Source organism: Carassius auratus, unplaced genomic scaffold (assembly GCF_003368295.1).
Source record: "Carassius auratus strain Wakin unplaced genomic scaffold, ASM336829v1 scaf_tig00032276, whole genome shotgun sequence".
NCBI lineage: Eukaryota > Metazoa > Chordata > Actinopteri > Cypriniformes > Cyprinidae > Carassius > Carassius auratus.
The window spans coordinates 45,269-66,641 of NW_020525987.1; the positions used below are offsets into that span (position 1 = coordinate 45,269).

Consider the following 21,373-nt stretch of genomic DNA (forward strand, 5'->3'; position numbering starts at 1 on the left):
TGCTGACCGAAAGGAGGAACAACAGACTATGAAAGAGCTCCCGCTAAAAGTTTTTAAAACTCCGTCAACGCCATAGCGCAGCGCAGCGCAAAACGCGTTGTATCTGAAGGGAAACGCTAAACTCAGCGGGCAAGCGCCGTGCATACCGCGTCCTGTGTGAAAGGACCATTACGCGGTCATTATGTGGGAAACACACCGCAATAGAATAAGTTAAATGCTAACGTTATAGTTTGACCTCTTATTAACGTTCGCGCTCTTCCACTGATAAACATGGTATTAGCTTTGTGGCTAATCTAATATAGCAATGCATTAGCCACTGTAAGTGATGTTGCAGAATATCTAGAAGTGATAATGATAGGACCGTTAGCTAGAACTACCACACCGTTTTTATATACAGTGTATGAACTAAAGACTCCGTTTCTCATGTTTCATCGGCCGTTATAAACGCCGATGCCGATTTAAATGAAATTAGCTCATATCGGCCGATAAATCGGTCGGGCTCTACTTATTATAGCATATTTTTCTACTTTTGAAGGAACTAGGCTATTTACAACCCCCAGCTTCACAATAATATAGATACGGTATGACTAATTCACACACGCAATCACTCGTACTGGTACGGTTTACCTTTTAATCTTTATTTATCTTCACCATCGCGGTGTTCTGGTGTTCAGGGCTCACGCAGAGAGAGGCGTCTCAAAACACTTGAACACCAAATTTGTCTGTTTTTGCTCTTGTACCGACAAATAAAAAATGTGAAAATACCCGTCTTGGATAGTATGTTCGAAAAAACTGTCAGTTATATCTTAAAGTAAACAGTTGAGAAAAAAATCGTATGTGTATTATATTGGATGCATTCATTGTCTCTTAAAGTGACTGCGCCTAATAGGGCTTGGGCATTTTGATGAACAAATAAACAGAACGAACATACAAATTAAACACTTTCAAACAGGGCCCACTAGTACAAACTGAGCCGGGGCCCCGCAAACCCCAACTATGGCCCTGTTACAGTATAAACTTTGTAAGTGAACTATGAGGGCAAAAAAACAAAATGGAGACAAAATAATCGTTCATTAATCGTAATCGAGGTAAAGTGTTCAATTAATCTAGGTTTTTGACTTTAGGCCATAATCGTCCAGCCCTAATGCACATATACTTTCTCTTTTATTCGCAGTGCACGTCGTTTTAAATTGGCTGCCTTCATTGTGGCAAAAGGTCATGGCATGTCCAAAATACACAAGACATGATTTCTTTAAGATGTCATCTGGCAGATGTCTTTATTTGTTGAATGCACTTTGAAGAAAGGAATGCAGTAGCTGGCTAGTGAAACATGCATTTACAGAGGATTATAGGTTGTGCAGTCTTGTGTGTGTGTGTGTATACAGTCGTGGCCAAAAGTTTTGAGAATCACATAAATATTAGTTTTCAAAAAGTTTGCTGGTAAACTGCTTTTAGATCTTTGTTTCAGGTGTTTCTGTGATGTACTGAAATATAATTACAAGCACTTCATACATTTCAAATGCTTTTATCGACAATTACATGACATTTATGCAAAGAGTCAGTATTAGCAGTGTTGGCCCTTCTTTTTCAGGACCTCTGCAATTCGACTGGGCATGCTCTCAATCAACTTCTGGGCCAAATCCTGACTGATAGCAACCCATTCTTTCATAATCACTTCTTGGAGTTTGTCAGAATTAGTGGGTTTTTGTTTGTACCTGCCTCTTGAGGATTGACCACAAGTTCTAAATGGGATTAAGATCTGGGGAGTTTCCAGGCCATGGACCCAAAATGTCAACATTCTGGTCCCCGAGCCACTTAGTTATCACTTTTGCTTTATGGCACGGTGCTCCATCGTGCTGGAAAATGCATTGTTCTTCACCAAACTGTTGTTGGATTGTTGGAAGAAGTTGCTGTTGGAGGGTGTTTTGGTACCATTCTTTATTCATGGCTGTGTTTTTGGGCAGAATTGTGAGTGAGCTCACTACCTTGGATGAGCAGCAACCCCACACATGAATGGTGTCAGGATGCTTTACTGTTGGCATGACACAGGACTGATGGTAGCACTCACCTTTTCTTCTCCGGACAAGCCTTTTTCCAGATGCCCCAAACAATCGGAAAGGGGCTTCATCAGATAATATGACTTTGCCCCAGTCCTCAGCAGTCCATTCACTATACTTTCTGCAGAAGATCAATCTGTCCCTGATGTTTTTTTTGGAGAGAAGTGGCTTCATTGCTGCCCCACAGTTTAACCCATCCGAAGTGCACACACACAGAGCAGTGAACACACACACTGTGAACACACACCCGGAGCAGTGGGCAGCCATTTATGCTGCGGCGCCCGGGGAGCAGTTGGGGGTTCGATGCCTTACTCAAGGGCACCTAAGTTGTGGTATTGAAGGTGGAGAGAGAACTGTACATGAACTCCCCCCACCCACAATTCCTGCCGGCCCAGGACTCAAACTCACAACCTTTCGATTGGGAGTCCGACTCTCTAACCATTAGGCCACGACTTCCCACAAATATGCAAATTGCTATTATAAAAACTTAAGCAGCAACTTTTCCAAAATTCCAATATTTATTTAATTCTCAAAACGTTTGGCCACGACTGTACAAAACTAGTAAGGAGACTAGTTTTCCGTAGTTGTATGATTTTATTAGTGCGAGATGCAGAGCTGCGAAAAGATGCAGCAGTCAGTGTCACTAGGTTTGAGTCTGTTCTCCATGGAGTCATTTCTAGATGCAGTGTATTGACTGACTGTTTACACAGGAGAATATGTGGTACTGTGATGCTGGTAAATTGGTCTCCAACTTTAGCTCAGCCTGAGGTAATGTAATACCTCAAATACTTGCACAAGAACTCATGTCATCTTAATTTCTCTGCTCTACCCTTTGCAGGATGATATCTATGTGTTTAGTGGGAAGCTGGAGGCGGGCTCCGGAAAACCTAACCAATGAACTGTGGCTGTTTGATACAGTCAAAATTGCTCAAAAATGACGTTCGAATATTCCCTCTAAAAAATACACGAATATTCGAACATCTGGTTGCGCATGTTGTCAATGACGCGCATTACATCAATAACAGGCCAAAACAATACAAAGAGACATAACTACTTGTATAGATTAGTCTATTTAAGTTTAAATATATGACAATGTATTACCTACACAAAAACAAGGAAATCAACTAATGGCCAAGACTGCAGACCTCACGCTCTCTCACCCTCACGTTCTCTGCACATAATGGTTTAAATGAACAAACAAATTTTTGTACAAGCAATTTAAGGTCGCAACTGTTGTCCCAAATATAGCAGGCTTCATTCAGTGATTGAAATATTATTAATATTAATTGAAGTTTTACAGCATATAGAACTGACATTGAATGCTCCGAGCGAGCTGTGCTGTGGTAAACATGGAACTTTTCCTTGACATGAAACATTAATTATCAAACCTCGGATCCATTGCTTGACAGAACTCCCAGAAGTGTGCCCCATCCGCGATACTGATCGGTCTCATGTCCTTACAAATGAACGAAATTATTTTATCCGTTATGGCCTCTTGTCGTGTTGCAGACAAAGAGCTTGTGGCAGGCGATGCAAAGTAACGTTAAGTCTCAAGACATTTCTGTTTAGCTGGAGTTCCACACATTATGCCATGCTCATTTGGGTGCAAATTTTTGAGATGTGACCATGTTGCTAGTGGTCGAATGGTATGCTAATTGTATCTTAAATAGCTTGTATACAACTTTATCTCACGGGTCAACAATTTTCCCTCTTTTTCTCTGCTGCGGTCGAGTTGGGCTCTGCACTTGCTGGCATCTTCCATGAAGATGTGTCAACTTTCAGCAGTGATGCTGTGCCAGACAGTGCGACTCCTGTGACCTGTCCCTGAACCCTCAGGCACGCTAGCGTGCCCACTCGCAAAGCAGACAACCACACCTCTACTACTGCGGGCCTTTTTTTCCCACATTTTTTTTTATTCGAATATTAATTTTCACCTTTGACATTCGTTTTTTTAAAACTATTCGAATACATATTCGAATTTAGAATATTCGTCGACAGTCCTACTGCTCACACAGTGGACAACAGGAATGGAGTTCCCATCATGGTGATGCTTTTTAGCTATTCACCCATTTACAGCCACATCCAAGAGTACAACATTAAGTACCCATGTGTGCCCGTGCCTTTAAAATAGATTCAGAATTTCATTTGAGAAAAATATTATTCACATGAGCTGGGTGTGTGGTTTTATGATAGTTCGCTTAAGATGAGACTGCAAGGATGTCAATCTGACAGACAGTTTCTCTGACTACCAGCAGATGGCAGTGTATTATAATATTTAATTAGTGTAGCGTTTCAGTCATGACATTGTTAGTTGACCAGTTGGCCAGACTCATTAAAGTAAAAGTTTTCCACTTTATTTTCTTTTGATTTGTATTTTCAAATCTACTCACTCCACTCTCTGTTACAAACACAGACACACACAAACTCATGCTTTAGGTCATTAAGAAGTGGTGGTACCTTGATGTGCACTGTCTGAATTGAATGATGATTAATGTTTCTGAGCTCTGTTGACGCTCCACATAAATCTCTCTTTCTCAGGCTTTCTCTTTCCCCCTCTTGCTCTTTCTCCATTCATACTCTCTAAATGAGTATATGAGCTTATTAGAGCTTGTGAAAATGATGGCAATAGCAACTCACTACACATCTTGTTAAAATTGATGACATAAAGAACTTTGGACAATTAGAGTGATACAATATTGGAAAAAGAAGCTTTCTTAAACTATAGTTATAGGTAAAACTTCAAGTGATGTAACAAGTGTAACAAGTCAGGAAAGCAATGAAAGGCAGAGACCACTTGACCCCTTGGATCCTCTGTCTCTGTAACACTTAGTTATGTGTAATTCATCACAGATGTTCTACCAGAGAGCAACTAACCTCAGTCTTGAAATCAGACACCAGCATGCTAAATGTCAGCAGAATGTTCGATTTTGTAACACCATATTGTAAACTTATATTTAAAATGAGTTTTAATGCATTAATTTATTTTTTGTTATCGTAATTTTAAAAAGCATTGTTGCATTGGCCGGGAATCGAACCCGGGCCTCCCGCGTGGCAGGCGAGAATTCTACCACTGAACCACCAATGCTCACATGACTCCGCTCACATGACTTTGTGACACGTCGTCTTCCGTGGTTTCCCCCCGTAACATGTTCTTTTTTCCCCCCTTTTATTTTTAATCATTCCTTTTCACTTATACTGTTTTTTTTTTTGTTCTCCAACATTTAACGTTGCACCCAACCTGCCCCTCACTAAATTTTAGACATAGATTTTTAGATAAGACATAGATTTGCTTGACAGAGATTTTTATTTACTTCCATGTAAGTTAAATGGAACATTAAAATTTTGTGTTTCACGCATGTTCCTAAATATTTTAGTACTTTAATACACCAACAAGAAGAATAATAACATTAATATATAATAAGGGTCCACTGAAGGTGATCCCTGGGAGAATCCAAGTGCAGTTTTATTATATCCTAAAAGGAACACAACTCTAGTTACAGGCAACAAAGCTTAACAAAAAACAATGGAAACATGAGGGCTATCTATACACAAGGCAAAATGACTAAACAAGGAATGCTGTGAACATTCAAGACAGTGAACCAATCACAAAACAGAACTTGAGAACCACATGACCAGTTCAACCAATAAGAATGAGATACATGAACAAGACAACCAATAGCAGGATTACATAAAGCCAAGGGAAACGCATGACAGGAACTATGACAAACAAAATGTTGAAAAACATTAACCAAAACCATCCATGGTGTAATAATAATAATAATTTATTAATACCACGTTTAAGCATGTAATATATATATATATATATATATATATTTTTTTAATCTAGATTAATCTCACTGTGATTTTGAAATTAATCTAGATCAATCTAGATTAAAACGGCTCATTCGAATTCTGAATCAGAATCAGAATGAGCTTTATTGCCAGGTATGTTTACACATACGAGGAATTTGTTTTCGTGACAGAAGCTCAGCAGTACAACAGAATGACAGCGACAGAACATAAAACGCATAATAAAAGAATAAAAAATACAAATAAGTAAATAGTGAATGACAATATACAAATGACAATTGTAGGCAAGTATATTACAAAATGCAGTTATGTATGAACATATATATTATGTGCAAAATTTAAGTGTATACTAAGTATGTGTGTTAGATAAATAAAGTGTATGTGTATATAAATATAAAGTGTAGTGTGTTCGCCGTTTTTATCAGCTGTTCATAAGATGGATTGCCTGAGGGTAGAAACTGGTCCTGTGTCTGGTTGTTCTAGTGCTCAGTGCTCTGTAGCGTCGACCAGATGGCAACAGTTCAAAGAGGGAGTTTGCTGGATGTGAGGGGTCCAAAGTGATTTTGACAGCCCTTTTTCTCACTCTGGATAAGTACAGTTCTTGAATAGATGGGAGAGTTGAACCGATGATTCGCTCAGCAGTCCGGACTACCCTCTGTAGTCTTCTGAGGTCAGATTTAGAAGCTGAGCTGAACCAGACAGTTACTGAAGTGCAGAGGATGGATTCAATGATGGTGGAGTAGAACTGTTTCAGCAGCTCCTGTGGCAGGTTAAACTTCCACAGCTGGCGGAGGAAGTACAACCTTTGCTGGGCCTTTTTCACAATGGAGTCAATGTGAATGTCCCACTTCAGGTCCTGAGAGATGGTGGTTCCCAGGAACCTGAATGACTCAACTGCAGTCACAGTGCTGTTCATGATGGTGAGTGGGGGGAGTGCAGGGGGGTTTCTCCTGAAGTCCACGATTATCTCCACTGTTTTGAGGGTGTTAAGCTCCAGGTTGTTGAGAGTGCACCAGACAGCCAGCTCTTTTACCTCCTGTCTGTAAGCAGACTCGTCACCGTCCTGAATGAGGCCGATGAGTGTGGTGTCATCTGCAAACTTCAGGAGCTTGACAGAGGGGTCCTTAGATGTGCAATCATTAGTGTACAGGGAGAAGAGCAGTGGGGAGAGAACGCAGCCCTGGGGAGCTCCGGTGCTGATTGTACGGGTGCTGGATGTGTATTTTCCCAGCCTCACTAGCTGCTGCCTGTCTGTCAGGAAGCTGTTGATCCACTGACAGACGGAGGTGGGCACGGAGAGCTGATTTAGTTTGGGCAGGAGGAGGTTTGGGATGATTGTGTTGAAGGCCGAGCTGAAGTCCACAAACAGGATCCTCACATAAGTCCCCGGTCTGTCTAGGTGTTGCAGAACATAATGCAGTCCAATGTTTACTGCATCGTCCACAGACCTGTTTGCTCTGTAGGCAAACTGAAGAGGATCCAGCAAGGGTCCAGTGATGTCCTTCAGGTGGGCCAGCACCAGTTTTTCAAATGACTTCATGACTACAGACGTTAGAGAGCCACAGGCCTGTAGTAATTTAGTCCTGTAATTTTGGGTTTCTTAGGGATGGGGATGATGGTGGAACATTTGAGGCATGAAGGGACTTCGCACAGCTCCAGCGATCTGTTGAAGATCTGTGTGAAGATGGGGGCCAGCTGGTCAGCACAGGATTTCAGACAGTCTGGTGTAACACAATCTGGGCCTGGTGCTTTTTTTCCTTTTCTGCTTCCGGAAGACCTTGCGCACCGCATCCTCGCTGATCTGAATTGCAGGTGCCCCACCTGAGAGGGGGGATGCAGGACGTGTGAATGGTGAGAGTGCTTGATTGGAGAAGTGTTCAGGATGGGTTGCAGGAGCTGTTAATGGTGTGAACGGTTGTTTGGAGAGGCATTTGGGGCTGGTTGCAGGAGTTGTGAAGGGTGTGAATGGTTGTGTGGGGAGGCGTTCAGGGCAGGTGATGGGTGTTCTTTCAAACCTGCAGTAAAACTCGTTCAGAACGTCAGATCGAACTGTCGTTGATTCTCTATAGTGCTGGGGGGTGGTGTCTTATAATTGGTGATCTTCTTTAGACTTTTCCACACTGATGCGGAGTCGTTGGAAGTGAACGGAGTCCTTATTTTTTCAGAATAATTCCTCTTTGCCACTTTGATCTCCTTTTCCAATGTGTATTTAGCCTGTTTATACAAGACATTGTCCCCCTTCTGAATATGTGTGTTACCCAAATAAAATTGACAAACAGTAAGTCTTTGACTCTCAGACTGCATACGTTTAAGTTTTTTTTCAAGTTTGTAGGTTTCAAGGTACAGAAACTGAATAATTAAATGTAAAATAGCACTGGATAGTCTTCAATGTAAAAATGAAATATACAATCAAACCTACATTTATTCAGACACTTTCAACATTACAGTTTTGCTATATATATATATATATTAGGGATGCACCGAAATGAAAATTCTTGGCCGAAACCGAAAAAGAGAAAACCAAGGCCGAAAACCGAAACACCGAAAGAAAATATGGCAATTATTAGTACCGTTGCATTTATTGCTATGACCGTGTACTAACTTTACTAAAATTAAGACATTGCAATTGCATAAATTAATATTAAAGTTTCAAAAATAATTACAATTACATAACTTATTTAAAAACATAAAAACACATAATTACAAATGATGCAAATATTTATTAAGCACATTGCAACAATGCACAGTAGAAAATACAATAATAAAATTTGAATAATAAAATTCAAACTAAAAATTTATCCCACTCATGTGTATATTTAATAATAATGTACAGGCCTACTGGTCTGCAGAAAGGTTTTAAAATGAACAGTTCTCTCATAAAAACAAAGTGCATTTAGGTGAAGTGCATTTGACATTTTTCTATGTAGGACTAGAAAGTGCATTACTTCTCCAGTAGGCAAGACTGTTATAACTTCTGGGGATGGGGACTTCAGACAGTTAACCTTCTAGCTGTTGAGCAGTTGAGCTTGTCATCTGCCTGACATTTGAGAAATATTTGAGAGAGTGTATTTAAATAGGGTCAGGGCATAAATGAACATTTTTATCAAATTAAAGCAGAAATCTAGCAGAAAATCTAACATAAATATGGCTACAATCTGATATTATGTATGTATATATGTTTGTGTGTGTGTGTGTGTGTGTGTATAGTAGCCTAAGAACAAAATAGCCAACCTATTATTATTATTTGAGGCACTTTCTTGCAGAATTCCACTGAACATATCAGACAACGATGGTGCATGCCCCTCATCTGGTGCAGAGACGAGTCTTTTTTCTGCGCTCTGATCTGTCTCCTGCACTTGGCGCTTCTCCGTCTCCACGCGGGTTCTCCGCATCCAGCGCGTCCTGGATCATTTCTCGTGCGCGCTGCCTTATTTCCACATCCAAGTAATGTTCTTTATAACGCGGATCAAGCACATTCGCGATGAAGTGCAGAGGATCCGAAAAGATCTCAGTGAGACGTGTGCTCACAGACTTTATAAGACTGTACTTTTCTTTGTTTTTACTTTGTGGTCCGTCTTAATCTCTTTGTTAGGAGACGCTTTAGTGCTGCGAATAAAGGAATACGAAGAGAGAGAGAATGTTCTCACTGGTGTTAAGTGAATGTCGCGTGGAGCTCGTGGTCTGAGCTATGCAGGTGCACGTGCAGGTCGCGGTTTCTGTTTGTGTCATCACAACATTTCGGCCGTGTTGTTTCGGTGATAAGTCTATCGGCCGAAAACCGAAAAGGCCATTTTCAGGCCGATAATTTTCGGTGGCCGAAATTTCGGTGCATCCCTAATATATATATATATATATATATATATATATATATATATATATATATATATATATATATATCAACAATTATGTCTGGTGTCTGAATAATTTTTGGTTTGACTGTTAAAACTACAAAGTAATTCAGTCAAGAACAGTGAGTGCTTTTAATTTAATTTTCTTTGATTAACATTACAGCAGCCAGTAGCTAAATTATGCGCGGTAACTTTAAGAGACGATGAACGCATCCAATATAATACACATCCCATTTTTTGCTCAACTGTTTACTTTCCCTTAAGAAATAACAGACGGTTTTTTCGAGCATAATTTCCAAGATGGATATTTTGTATGTATTTTTCGGCACAAGAGCAAAAATAAGCAAATTCGATGTTCAAGTGTTTTGAGACTCCTTTCTCTACATGAACACCAGAACACTGCCATGCTGTATTGGGCTCTTTTACATCTTTTTGTTTGTTCAAACTGCGATTTTTATTTGTTCGTTCAGATGCAGGAGGGACTTCGAGGAGAACTTCGCAGAAGAGAGCTCTGTTCAGTGTCGCTGTCCGTGATATGCGGCTCTCTCTCTCTCCGTGTGTATACCGAACAACCAGCTACTTTGTTCAGCTTTTCCGCGTCTCGTGTTTGAATGCTTTAATGTTTAAATCGACAAGCGGTAAGGCTTAAAAACACGTGAAAAAGATAAGTTTTTGTGACTATACGCAGCAGTTGCCCGTCAACTGTCCTGAGCATGTTTTTAGGCAGGCCTCAGCCAGTCGGTTATAAAAAAAGTAATCATAGCTTGCTTAGTATAGACCCAGCTCCCAACCCAACTTTGAGAATAGATTAACGGCGATGTTTTTTTTTTTTTAATCACCCGATAAGAGTCTCACGTTAACGCAGCACGTTTACGCAGATAACGGCCCACCACTAATATTTATTTATTTATTTATTTTACTATTTAATTTCAATTTTAAAAAAAAGTGTACCATACTGTACACGTATTGTGTCCCATACTCAGAATTTGTGCTCTGCATTTAATCCACCCAGGTGTATACATACTAGCCTGACTATGTCAGACTTCGTACTTCTGCTTAATTTCAGTTCGCTTCTGTACTCAGACTAAGATAACAAACCATCTCCCAGATTTCCTCCGGCTCCAAACCAGCTGGCCAATCAACGAACAGAGGGCGGGCTGAGAGCCGTGAAGTAGACGCTAACTAAGCGTAGGCGCCGAATTTAAGATTGTAGTTTAGGTTAGAGAAATCGAGAATGACCGCAGATATGGAGACATAGGATGCAATTCGCTCTGTTGTGGAGCATAATCTCTGCATTTGCCAACTGAAGCTTGAACAAGAAGAGTGTTTGTTTCACATTTTGAATAGAGGTGATGTTGTGGCCCTACTCCTGACAGGTTTTGGGAAAAGTTTCATTTCGTAACCAGACGTTGTGAGTATCTTACGGGTACACCAATGATTTTAAACTTCAGACAAGCTGCAGCACCCGGGCAGCAGTTGGGGGTTTGGTGCCTTGCTCAAGGGCACCCAAGTCGTGGTATTGCTGGCGTGAGACTCGAACCCACAACCCTAGGGTTAGGAGTCAAACTCCACAGTTAGCGGTAACAGATGGATTTAAAGCTAATACCATGACACGGTTAATTGGTGCATGCACAAGTTTGGTGATCCATTTCCACCATAGCACTATGGTAACTGTTGCACTCAAGAAAAAGCAGGAACAGCAAGCTTTGCCTCAACATACACTTATACAGTCCTGCAAAATTAGGTGGAATTCAGTCAGCAATATGTTTTCACTGTTACACAAACAGAGATGGGCCCAGAACAGATCCATCACCGAAATTTAAGATGCCAGGACTTTAGAGTTATGTGATGAGAATTGGATGACCATCATGTAAGATTAATAAGGGAATCAAGATCAATATAACTCAAAGGGGATTGAATTACAGTGAATAAAAACTGAATTAGTATTCAAATTATTCAGAATAAATATTTAACACTATTCGTCCACTGATAAATTGAGATTAGGGTATTTCATTTTATTTTACACCAATAAACATTTAACGCTTTATCAACTATTCGTCCACTGATAAATTGAGATAAGGGTATTTTATTTTATTTAACACCATATTGTAAACCTATATTTAAAATTAGTTTTAATGCATTAATTTATTTTTTGTTTTCGTAATTTAAAAAGCATTGTTGCATTGGCCGGGAATCGAACCCGGGCCTCCCGCGCCCGCGGCCTTGAATTGTTTAGCTAAACGGCCCTAAACCGTTTCCCATTCATTGTCAATGGTAGTGCTAATCCACTACGGATGTAATATACTTTCGGCCGCTAGCGCTCTTCCGTGTTTCGGCACCGCGGCAAGTTCGAATTCCCAGAAGAATGAGAAGAAGAAAACATACAACAGCGATCGCCTCCGTCGCCTCTAGTATGTTGCCAGCGTATTTAACACTTGTTTACGCTTTTTAATGTTCCTAGGAGTCTGTAACAGTGCTAACCATGCCACTTCCTGTTACCAGCAGGTGGCACTATGACCATAACTGAATACGGGCATGCTGATTTGTTCAGCACAGGACTTTTGTCAAACGTGTGAAGTTTGGGGCAGATCGGACGTTGCTAGCTAGAGTTAAAACAACTTCCTTATTCAATGCCATAGTTGCATGCTTTAACACTTAGCTAAGTGTTGCTAGCATGTTTTATTATGCTTCTATCATGTTGCCAGCCTATTTAACACTTTTTTTTTTTACACTTTTTAATTTATTCTTAGGAGTTCATAACAGTGTTAACCTTGTCACTTCCTGTTACCAGCAGGTGACGCTATGACTATAAGTGAATTTGATCATGGATGTTTGTCTGGAACAAAACACCCATCACACGTGTGAAGTTTGGGGAAGATTGGACATTGCTTGCCTGAGTTACAGCAACTTCCTTTTTCACTACATTATTAGCATGCTTTAACACTTAGCTAATGTTGCTAGCATGTATTAGTATGTATCTAGTATGTTGCCAGCCTATTCAACACTTGTCGATGCTTTGCTTTTTAATATGTTCCTAGGAGTCCATAACATTGGTAACCTTGTCACTTTCTGTTACTAGCAGGTGGCGCTATGACTATAACTGAATTTGGTCATGGGTGTTTGTTCAGGACAGAATACCTATCACATGTGTGAAGTTTGGATCGGACATTGCTTGGCTGAGTTACAGCAACTTCCTGTTTCACGGCGAAATATCCAATTTTGTCAGGCCGCCAGGGACACACCCCTTGACGAAAACTCGAAACCTTCACAATTTTATTTATTTTATTTAACATCACAAAGGTCTTATGATGACCCTCACCAAATTTTAAGATAATCCGATGAAAACTGTAGGAGGAGTTTGTCAAAGTATGAGGCATGAAAATGGCAAAAACTGCACAAACATCATACAGGAAATTCAAAATAACCTACTTCCTGTTGGGTTTTTTGTAGGTAATGTGTGTTACTTGTGTGTACCGATTTTCATGCATGTACGTGAAACACAGCTCGAGGAGCACTCCGTTGAAATTTAACAGGTGGCGCTATCGAGCCATATTGCCACACCCACTTCTGAAACCTATATCAGATGTAAATTTTCACCAGTTCTGATGCGTGTGCAAAGTTTTGTGAGTTTTGGAGCATCTTTAGGCCCTCAAAAATGTGATTCATTACGAAGAAGAAGAAACTGAGCAATTCCAATAGGGAAATGAGGGCTATCTATACCACAAGGCAAAATGACTCAACAAGGAATGCTGTGAACATTCAAGACCGTGACCCAATCACAAAACAGAACTTGAGAACCACATGACCAGTTCAACCAATAAGAATGAGATACATGAACAAGACAACCAATAGCAGGATTACATAAGGCCAAGGGAAACGTACGACAGGAACTATGAAAAACGAAATGTTGAAAAACATTAACCAAAATCATCCATGGTGTAATAATAATAATTTATTAATACCACGTTTGACATCTCCTTTAGCCATCTCGGCACCATGACCGTGTATTATGATGCACTAATGGTTTGATGGGGAATCGTTCCGAACTGTGGAATGCGGTGTTGGGTTCATTTAATCAAATGGACTTTTCAAGGATAATCCTACAAACGAAACCATGCTACCCATACTGGAGTCCCTCAAAAGTGCTACCACTGCTTTATGCAGCGAGACATATGTGTAGGGCTGTGACGGTTGCCGTGACAACCGCGTCACCGTGGTGGTCGGTTGCTACGGTGATTGTCTACTGCCACCGGCGGTAGTGCACGTGACGTCACAAACTCTAAAGCAAGCATAATAGAAAGTTTTGTATATAAATATAAGTGTAATAATTGCACATTCTAAGTCTATTGTAATTAACAAATTACCTCAAACACAGTGTTTCCTTTAGATTGGCAGATTTGAGCGCAGGAAAATACAGTTTATGCATTCAGCAAATTAATTTAGTGTTGGGGCGATGGATCTTGATGGGAAAGCAAATACCGCATCACCGATCTGGAGTCATCTGCATTCATGTCACATCAGCGTTTGCACACGTTCTCATGATCGCAAACGCTGGCTGGTCAGGTTTGGTGAGACTTTCTCCAAACTGGCCAAATACAAACGAGACAGTGATGAATAAAACATGGTTACAAGAAATATGGCAACGATTCCTATTTCAAAGAGAGCGTGTGCAGATGAGGAGTTAGCTACTGAGCTTGCTTGGTGGCGGAAAATTAAACCGGACGCAACACAACCGCGTTGCGACAAGTTTAGTCTGTCTAGTGTCTTTACAGGACATTTAAACTTTGTGTCAGTACCTCACAGACCGGATGGGGATTTATCATGTCATGTTGTGCTGCATCCCCTGTAGCATCACTGATTATAATGAGTCCATTAGACAGGGTGTATTTAACTTTCTTATTTAGGCTACTTTCTTGTTTAACTGCATTATTTCTTTGATATTTATTTTAGTGTTTTGCAGGCGGTGTTCACTGACAGAAGTGCTCAAATAAACACAAACTTACAATGCTGGGCTGATTTCTACACGTGCATACATATAAATATATCCTGTATAATATATATAAAATATATTACATGCATGCACAGTTTAAGTCAGCTTTAATCACCTTTTTTGGTATTCCATGAATTAACTGACCACGACACTGCTTGCACGCCGCCTTTGAGCATAGGACCGTCCACGCTCGCTTAACTTGCACCTGATAATAAAGTGAAGTGTAGCACGTGTCTGAAACGTCTCCTGTTCAGTCATTCTGCGAATGAATAAATTCACTTCTTGTCTTGAGAAAAAGTGACAGAAGCAGCAGTTGTGAGTGGATGGTCAACCATATATATATATATATATATATATATATATATATATATATATATATATATATATATATATATATATATATATATATATATATATAAAAATCTTTTTTTTTTTTTTTCTTCAAACACCGCGCCATCGGTGGTTGTTGGTCCATGACTAACGCGGTGGTAAAAATCAGCCACTGTCACAGCCCTACATATGTGTCGGGTTCCATGGTATTTCCCGTGAAAATGAACTTACTGAACTGGTAAATAAATATGGCCAAATATAGACTACAATGTTTAATAATATGATCGTTTATCTTTATTTTAAAATTAAAATTGTTTTATCAATAAATCCTTCTAGGCATCTCTGCCCAGCAGCAGGTGATTTAAACAAAGTTGCAGAGTTCAAAGGGACGGTTGCAGCATCACTAGAGCGATAGGATAGGTACCGTGGATGCAGAAAAAGCTGGAAGTGCAGAACTGCTTGCTTCTGCACTTGACCCTTGACACACGCATTTCCGCTTTCTACAAGTGGACATGCAACAGGCTGTGAGAGACAAAATCACATCATTGTACCAAAGCCTCCCATCAAATGATGATGAAATCAGCGGTACTGTGAATGAACATGGCATCAACACTCCAAAACAGAAGAAAATGTGTCTGTGCGCTTTCTTTGTCATTGACTACAGAGGCTCTATGAATGAAGACGAGCTGGAGCTCTACTGGAAGGAGCCATCTATTCCTCTAAACAAAGACCCACTTCGGTGGTGGTGCGGGATGTCCAGGCGCTTTCCGAAACTTTATCTGCTTGCTTGTCATTATCTCTGCGTGCCTGTGACAGTTAAGTGGTCTAAATGTATTTATTAGGGCTGGTAATTTAAGACGTTAATTAGATTAATTAATTATGGAAAAAAATAACACATTAGAATTATTAACGCATTTAACGCACTTGCCCCGCCCCAGACCTCTGTGGATCATCTGCCATTTCATACAGTCGATTGATGACTAATATGAGGCCTTAAATCTTAAACCGTTCATTAAGGAGTTAATATTGTGTTATTTTAGACACACTGTTGTCTATTTTGCCAACCAAAATATAAAGACGAATCAGAACTGTTCCTGCACAACCCCGTGCAACCAACAGCGGCATTTCATTTCTGAATCCACATTTTGAACGATCTGTATCTAACAAAATATTTCTTGCTGAACATACTTTTTGTAATCTCTGTTTGATGCTTTGCACAACAATGACTTTAAATTATCTTTTCAGAGTAATTTCTCCAAATTTGATGTGCGATTAATTAGATTAATTAATAACCACCACATATAATTAATTAGACAAAAAAAATTTAGGGCCGAAAAAGCGATTAAATGTTTTAAATCTAATTAATTTTTATTTCTTCCATGTTTTAATTTTAATAGCAAATCACCTTTATTTACAAAAAAATAAAATATTTAAATTTCATTAATTAAAAGACATTAAAGTTGGGTGAAACTTGTTTACTGTTTTTCATAATTATATAACTTGCAGAAAAACTTTAAACACAATTGTAAATAAGTATAAAGAATGGCATTGGTTTTATGTTTAGTGATAAAGAACTGATTGTGTTGCTCTTTCTGGATCACCTGCTGCATTAATGATTAATTAACGTGCAGCAACTAAACATGCTTCTCACGCTCCACTGACACTCGCGATGCGAAACAGTCATAATAGACATAGCTGAATCGTTGTCATTCAGGAATAAGATCGCGTTGGTGTTTGAATTAAGATCGCCATCTTTAAACTATTCATCTTGCAGCTCTAATGTAAACACTGCAAATTGTTTTGCGAGGATTATCGTCACGTTCTCACAAGGCACATCGGATCTAGTCACATCCCTAGTGCTGACTCATTTAAAATTCATTTTCTAGCAATGTTCTCAAATCTGGTCACTCAAACATATGGATTTTAGCCACTTTTGGTGCTACTAATGGTACAGATATTGCACTCTTTACCTTTTTAACTCTAAAACTAACTTTGAAATATTATGACATTATTTGTTATAAACATAGTGTTTGGTCTACATGACTTCTATGACTTTATGAATGCTATGGAGCACTTTTGAAGCTTAGACAAAGCACAAAGTAGTGGTAGATGTTAATTTGAGGTTTCTTCTTCGCATTCATTCCTTTTCACACTGAAAGACAGTTCACTTAAAAGTTGTGGGCTGCACAAAGAAAGCTTTTGTATTCATCTCTCCTAGAATGTCACGGTCTTCTGTGCTTACAAGATGAAAGACATTAAAGAAAGAGCAACATAACATGCCCAGTTTTTTTTTTCTTTGCCTTTACTGTCTCTTTGCTTGGCATAATGGTGAAACCTGTCTCTAAAAGCTCTCTTACCTTTAAACCCAAGGATCTCTCACTTGCGTACACACACACACACAAACACATGAGTCTGACTGCGTTTCTCACTGTCTGGCTTTAGGATTGGCAAAGTAAGTGAAAGGAGCTGCACAGTGCATCAAACAATGCTTCGCTTACAGGGCTTGATGTGTTTGACAGCGTGAGGAGTGCTGAGTGGATGCAGAGTGAAACCGAGTGCTTTTTCTCAAACATACAAACACAATGAGGTCAACTCTTAAGAGCTGGTTCTTTTAGTAAATCAAAATTATACAGCAGAGCCTGTTGAGTCTTGAATACTGAGTGAACATTATTCTATGTTGTCTAGTGGTTAGGATTATGTGCTCTCATAGCCGTGGCTAGGGTTTGATTCATGTTTTTGGGGCAGTCATGGCCTAATGGTTAGAGAGTCAGACTTGTAACCCAAAGGTCACAGGTTTGAGTCTAGTATTGATAGGGATTGTAGATGGGGGAGTGAATAACGTTAGGTTACTAACGTAACCCCGGTTCTCTGATAACATGAAGTGAGGTATCTCACTATGGCACTGCCTTAGGCGTGGCCGATCGCGGAAGCACCAATAACACCACGTCTACCAACCATAGCAGACCAATCGCTGCAGCGATCAGGGAGTCCTGCTCCCTGTATATAAACCGCAGCTACCTGCCATTTCGTTATTCTCCCATATCTCTTCTCTGTGCAGAACAGGCAATGTTTGTGAGATACCTCACTTCATATTATCAGAGAACCGGGGTTACGTTACGTTAAAACTCCATCATCGTCATCTTCCTCTCCCGCTAAGCAGGAGCAGAGTGGCACGGGTCCGACTTCCCAGTTACTGCAATGCGAAGCCTTTGCTCTCGGGTTTTGACCGAGAACTTTGCACAGTGGGGACAGCCCTCGGGTTCGGTCAATGCTGCCTGAGCGTGTTTAGCACCCAAGCAGGAGATGCAGAGACCGTGTGAATCTTTCGCAGAAATCCACATTCCGCACACACACGGACAAGGAGGACGGCCCTGTCCTCCGGGGCTCTCCGGCTCTTTTGCAGTGGCCATGAAGCCTGCACTCTCTTCGTACGGTATGCCCACCACAACGTGACTGCTAGTACCGAGCTGTGCTGCGACAGAGAGCTCTGTTCCTAATAATTTATTTATTTATTTATTTTTGGTGCGTGGTGAGCGCGCCAAAAACTCGGAAAAAATAAGTAGAGAAACTTAAAGTAGAAAAGTCGCCTTGACGCGTTAGTTATCTTACTCTAAGTGTTAGGTCACTTCACAAACGTTAAGAATATATTGTGTTTGGGACATTACCTTGCGGCTCCGTCGATAAACTGTTTAGCAATAATTCTCCAAGGACAGCTTTCGAAATCTTCACGGGGAAGAGAATGAGAATGACGACATGGCATGTAGCTGCGTTTTATATACAGGGAGCAGGACTCCCTGATCGCTGCAGCGATTGGTCTGCTATGGTTGGTAGACGTGGTGTTATTGGTGCTTCCGCGATCGGCCACACCTGAGGCGGTCCCATAGTGAGATACTGAACGAATTTTAGAAAGAGAACCAGCGATCTCTTCCACTTTCAATACCATGACTGAGCTGAGACCCTTGAGCAAGGTACTGAACCCCCAAATGCTCCCCATGGTGCTGCAGCCAATGGCTGCCCACTGCTCTCGGGTGTGTTCACGGTTTTTAGATAAAAAAAAAATCAGTGTGACAAGTGTAGTCCGATTGTTGAACACGCATACTTTTTTTTTAAATGAACCAAAAACATAAAGTACAAACCATTTTATTTAAGAACCGATGTTTCTTAGGGGCCCTTTTTTAGTGAATCAAAACCATATAGTGCAGCCCGTTTAGTCAGCTTCATTAATAAATAACTTTTATGAGCTGGGTATTTTTATGAGATCAAAACATTCAGCACGATCGGTGTAGTCCGATTCCTAACCTAACTTTTAGTGAATTAAAACGGTAACTAAAATGATCTGTATTTCTTACTATTCAGTTATTATTACATCATGTCTACCTTGCACCAGATCTATAACTGTTATTATGTTATTCTGTACTTAAAGCCTGTGAGTCTGGTTCTTCATGTGACAATGAAAGTTTTGTTAATTTGTGGTTGTGTTTGTGCTCAAGTTCTTATGCATCCATGTGTGTGGGTAGATGTCTCTGTGGTGCTATATTACTGATGGCGTCCGTCTGCATATCTGACCTAGCCTGTGGAGGGTGACCTTCAGACCAACTGTTCCATCCCATAAGCTAAACTCTCTCACACACGCTGCATCACAATAGCCAATGAACTGTGTGTTTGCCTCTCCTCGGGTTTATTCTGAAGGAAAGTGGCCTGGCAAAATACCTCCACTCCGCTGTGCTGATCAGTGGAGTTCTGCTGGAGTTCGGGGGAAACACTCATAATGACACCTCACTAAGTATCAGTGTTAATTTCGTTGACTAAATATTTTCGTCATTATTTTCGTCACGAATATATTTTTGCCGACGAAAACGAAACGAAAACTAAAATAGAAGGCACTGATGGAGACTAAAACTATGACTAAATTGATTGACATTATCGTCAACGAATAAAGGACGAGACGAAAATAGACTGTGACGAAAATCAAATCAGCAGACGGGAGAGATGCGAGGAATGAGCAAAAGAACCGGCAAAACAGAACAGACTGCATGAGAGAAGAGAACCAATCAGAGCCTGACTTATTGAGACGTGAAGCGAAGGTTTTCAGTTTTTATGAGCTCCCGGGAAGTCGGCATTCGAAGAGGTGATAGGGACTTTAAGCAACAGCCTCTGGTGGAACGGCAACGCCATTCTGGCGTTGTATTGCGCCTGCGCGAATTTAACTGCTACTTTGTGACGTTCTAATTTAACGGTCTACTACGGGAGAACAGCTGATTTGCCGGAGTCGCTACAACGTGAGAGGTTAGGTAAATAAATGTTATGTTTTTAGACTTATTTACATCATACAATATTAAAAACTCCTCTTCTGACAAAAGATTGTCATTTAACGCCAAAAGCAATCCTTCTCTTGCTTTTTTAAATTATATATTTTTTTGGATCTCAATAAATGAATTAATGCTGCGTTGCGCTGTTCTGTTTTACCGTTGCTTAGTGACTTTTACGTTCTTGGCTACAGCGGTGTGACGGCAAACTTCCGGTCGCTGTGGCCGTTCCATTCGCAGCTGTTGCTTAAAGTCCCTACTGTCTAAAAGAGCGACAAAATGTCCTCAGCTCACTTCACGTTTGACGACGAACAAAACAAAACAAAGTGTAAAGCACGCAGAGCGCTCATTCGTGGCAAGAACACAACCAATTTGAAAAGACATTTACAGACGAGCCACCCGGACATTTTCTCAAATGTAATTTCACAACGATGTTCTTTTGTTTATTGAGCTAAGCAAAATTGGAATAGTGCAGTGCGTAGATGTTGTAGCATTAAATATTACGAACTGAAAAGTACTGTAAAATAGCCCCTTCTTCAAATTAGATGCGAGCACAATACTAATACGTAATATCATGATAAATACATTTGATTAATACTAATGTTTAGTATATTTTATAATGTTCTACTTGTTGACAATATCACAAATATTTCTATATTAGTCATGTGAAACATGAATGTTCACATCCTATCATTATACATACAAATCTAGCAATATTGTAGTATTTAAAACATACAATATTGCTAGACAAATGAATACCTTATAAAATCTTGTTACTTTTTTTATCCACCCAACTTATTAAATATTTACTTTAAATGTATGCACTTATTGTTCAGCTCAGCTGTAAGCTTTAAGGTCCTGGACCTAACGTTATTTTTCTTTTATTGATGGTCAACTGGCAGCTAGTTATTGTTTACATTATCATGACAGTGTTTGTTGCTGCATAAAAGCTTTTGAATCAAAATAAAGACACAGTTGTGTTGAAATAAAGTTGAATTTGTGTTTTATATATTTTGGTTAAGTTTGTTTCCT

At 39.9% G+C, this 21,373-nt stretch overlaps 1 long non-coding RNA gene, 1 other non-coding gene and 1 pseudogene across 2 annotated transcripts in view; 2 read left to right on the forward strand and 1 right to left on the reverse strand.

The window, feature by feature from the left end:
- Positions 1–19,664, forward strand: part of LOC113080851 (uncharacterized) — a 28,988-nt gene extending 9,324 nt beyond the window's left edge. Inside the window, exon 3 of the long non-coding RNA XR_003282032.1 lies at positions 19,553–19,664. This is a non-coding gene — a long non-coding RNA (uncharacterized LOC113080851). The remainder of the gene's footprint in view (positions 1–19,552) is intronic.
- trnag-gcc (transfer RNA glycine (anticodon GCC)) lies at positions 5,072–5,142 on the reverse strand. Its single transcript has one exon. It is a non-coding gene; the product is annotated as a tRNA-Gly (tRNA).
- A 51-nt stretch (positions 19,665–19,715) lies between the features above and the next one.
- Positions 19,716–21,373, forward strand: part of LOC113080852 (attractin-like protein 1) — a 65,234-nt pseudogene continuing 63,576 nt past the window's right edge.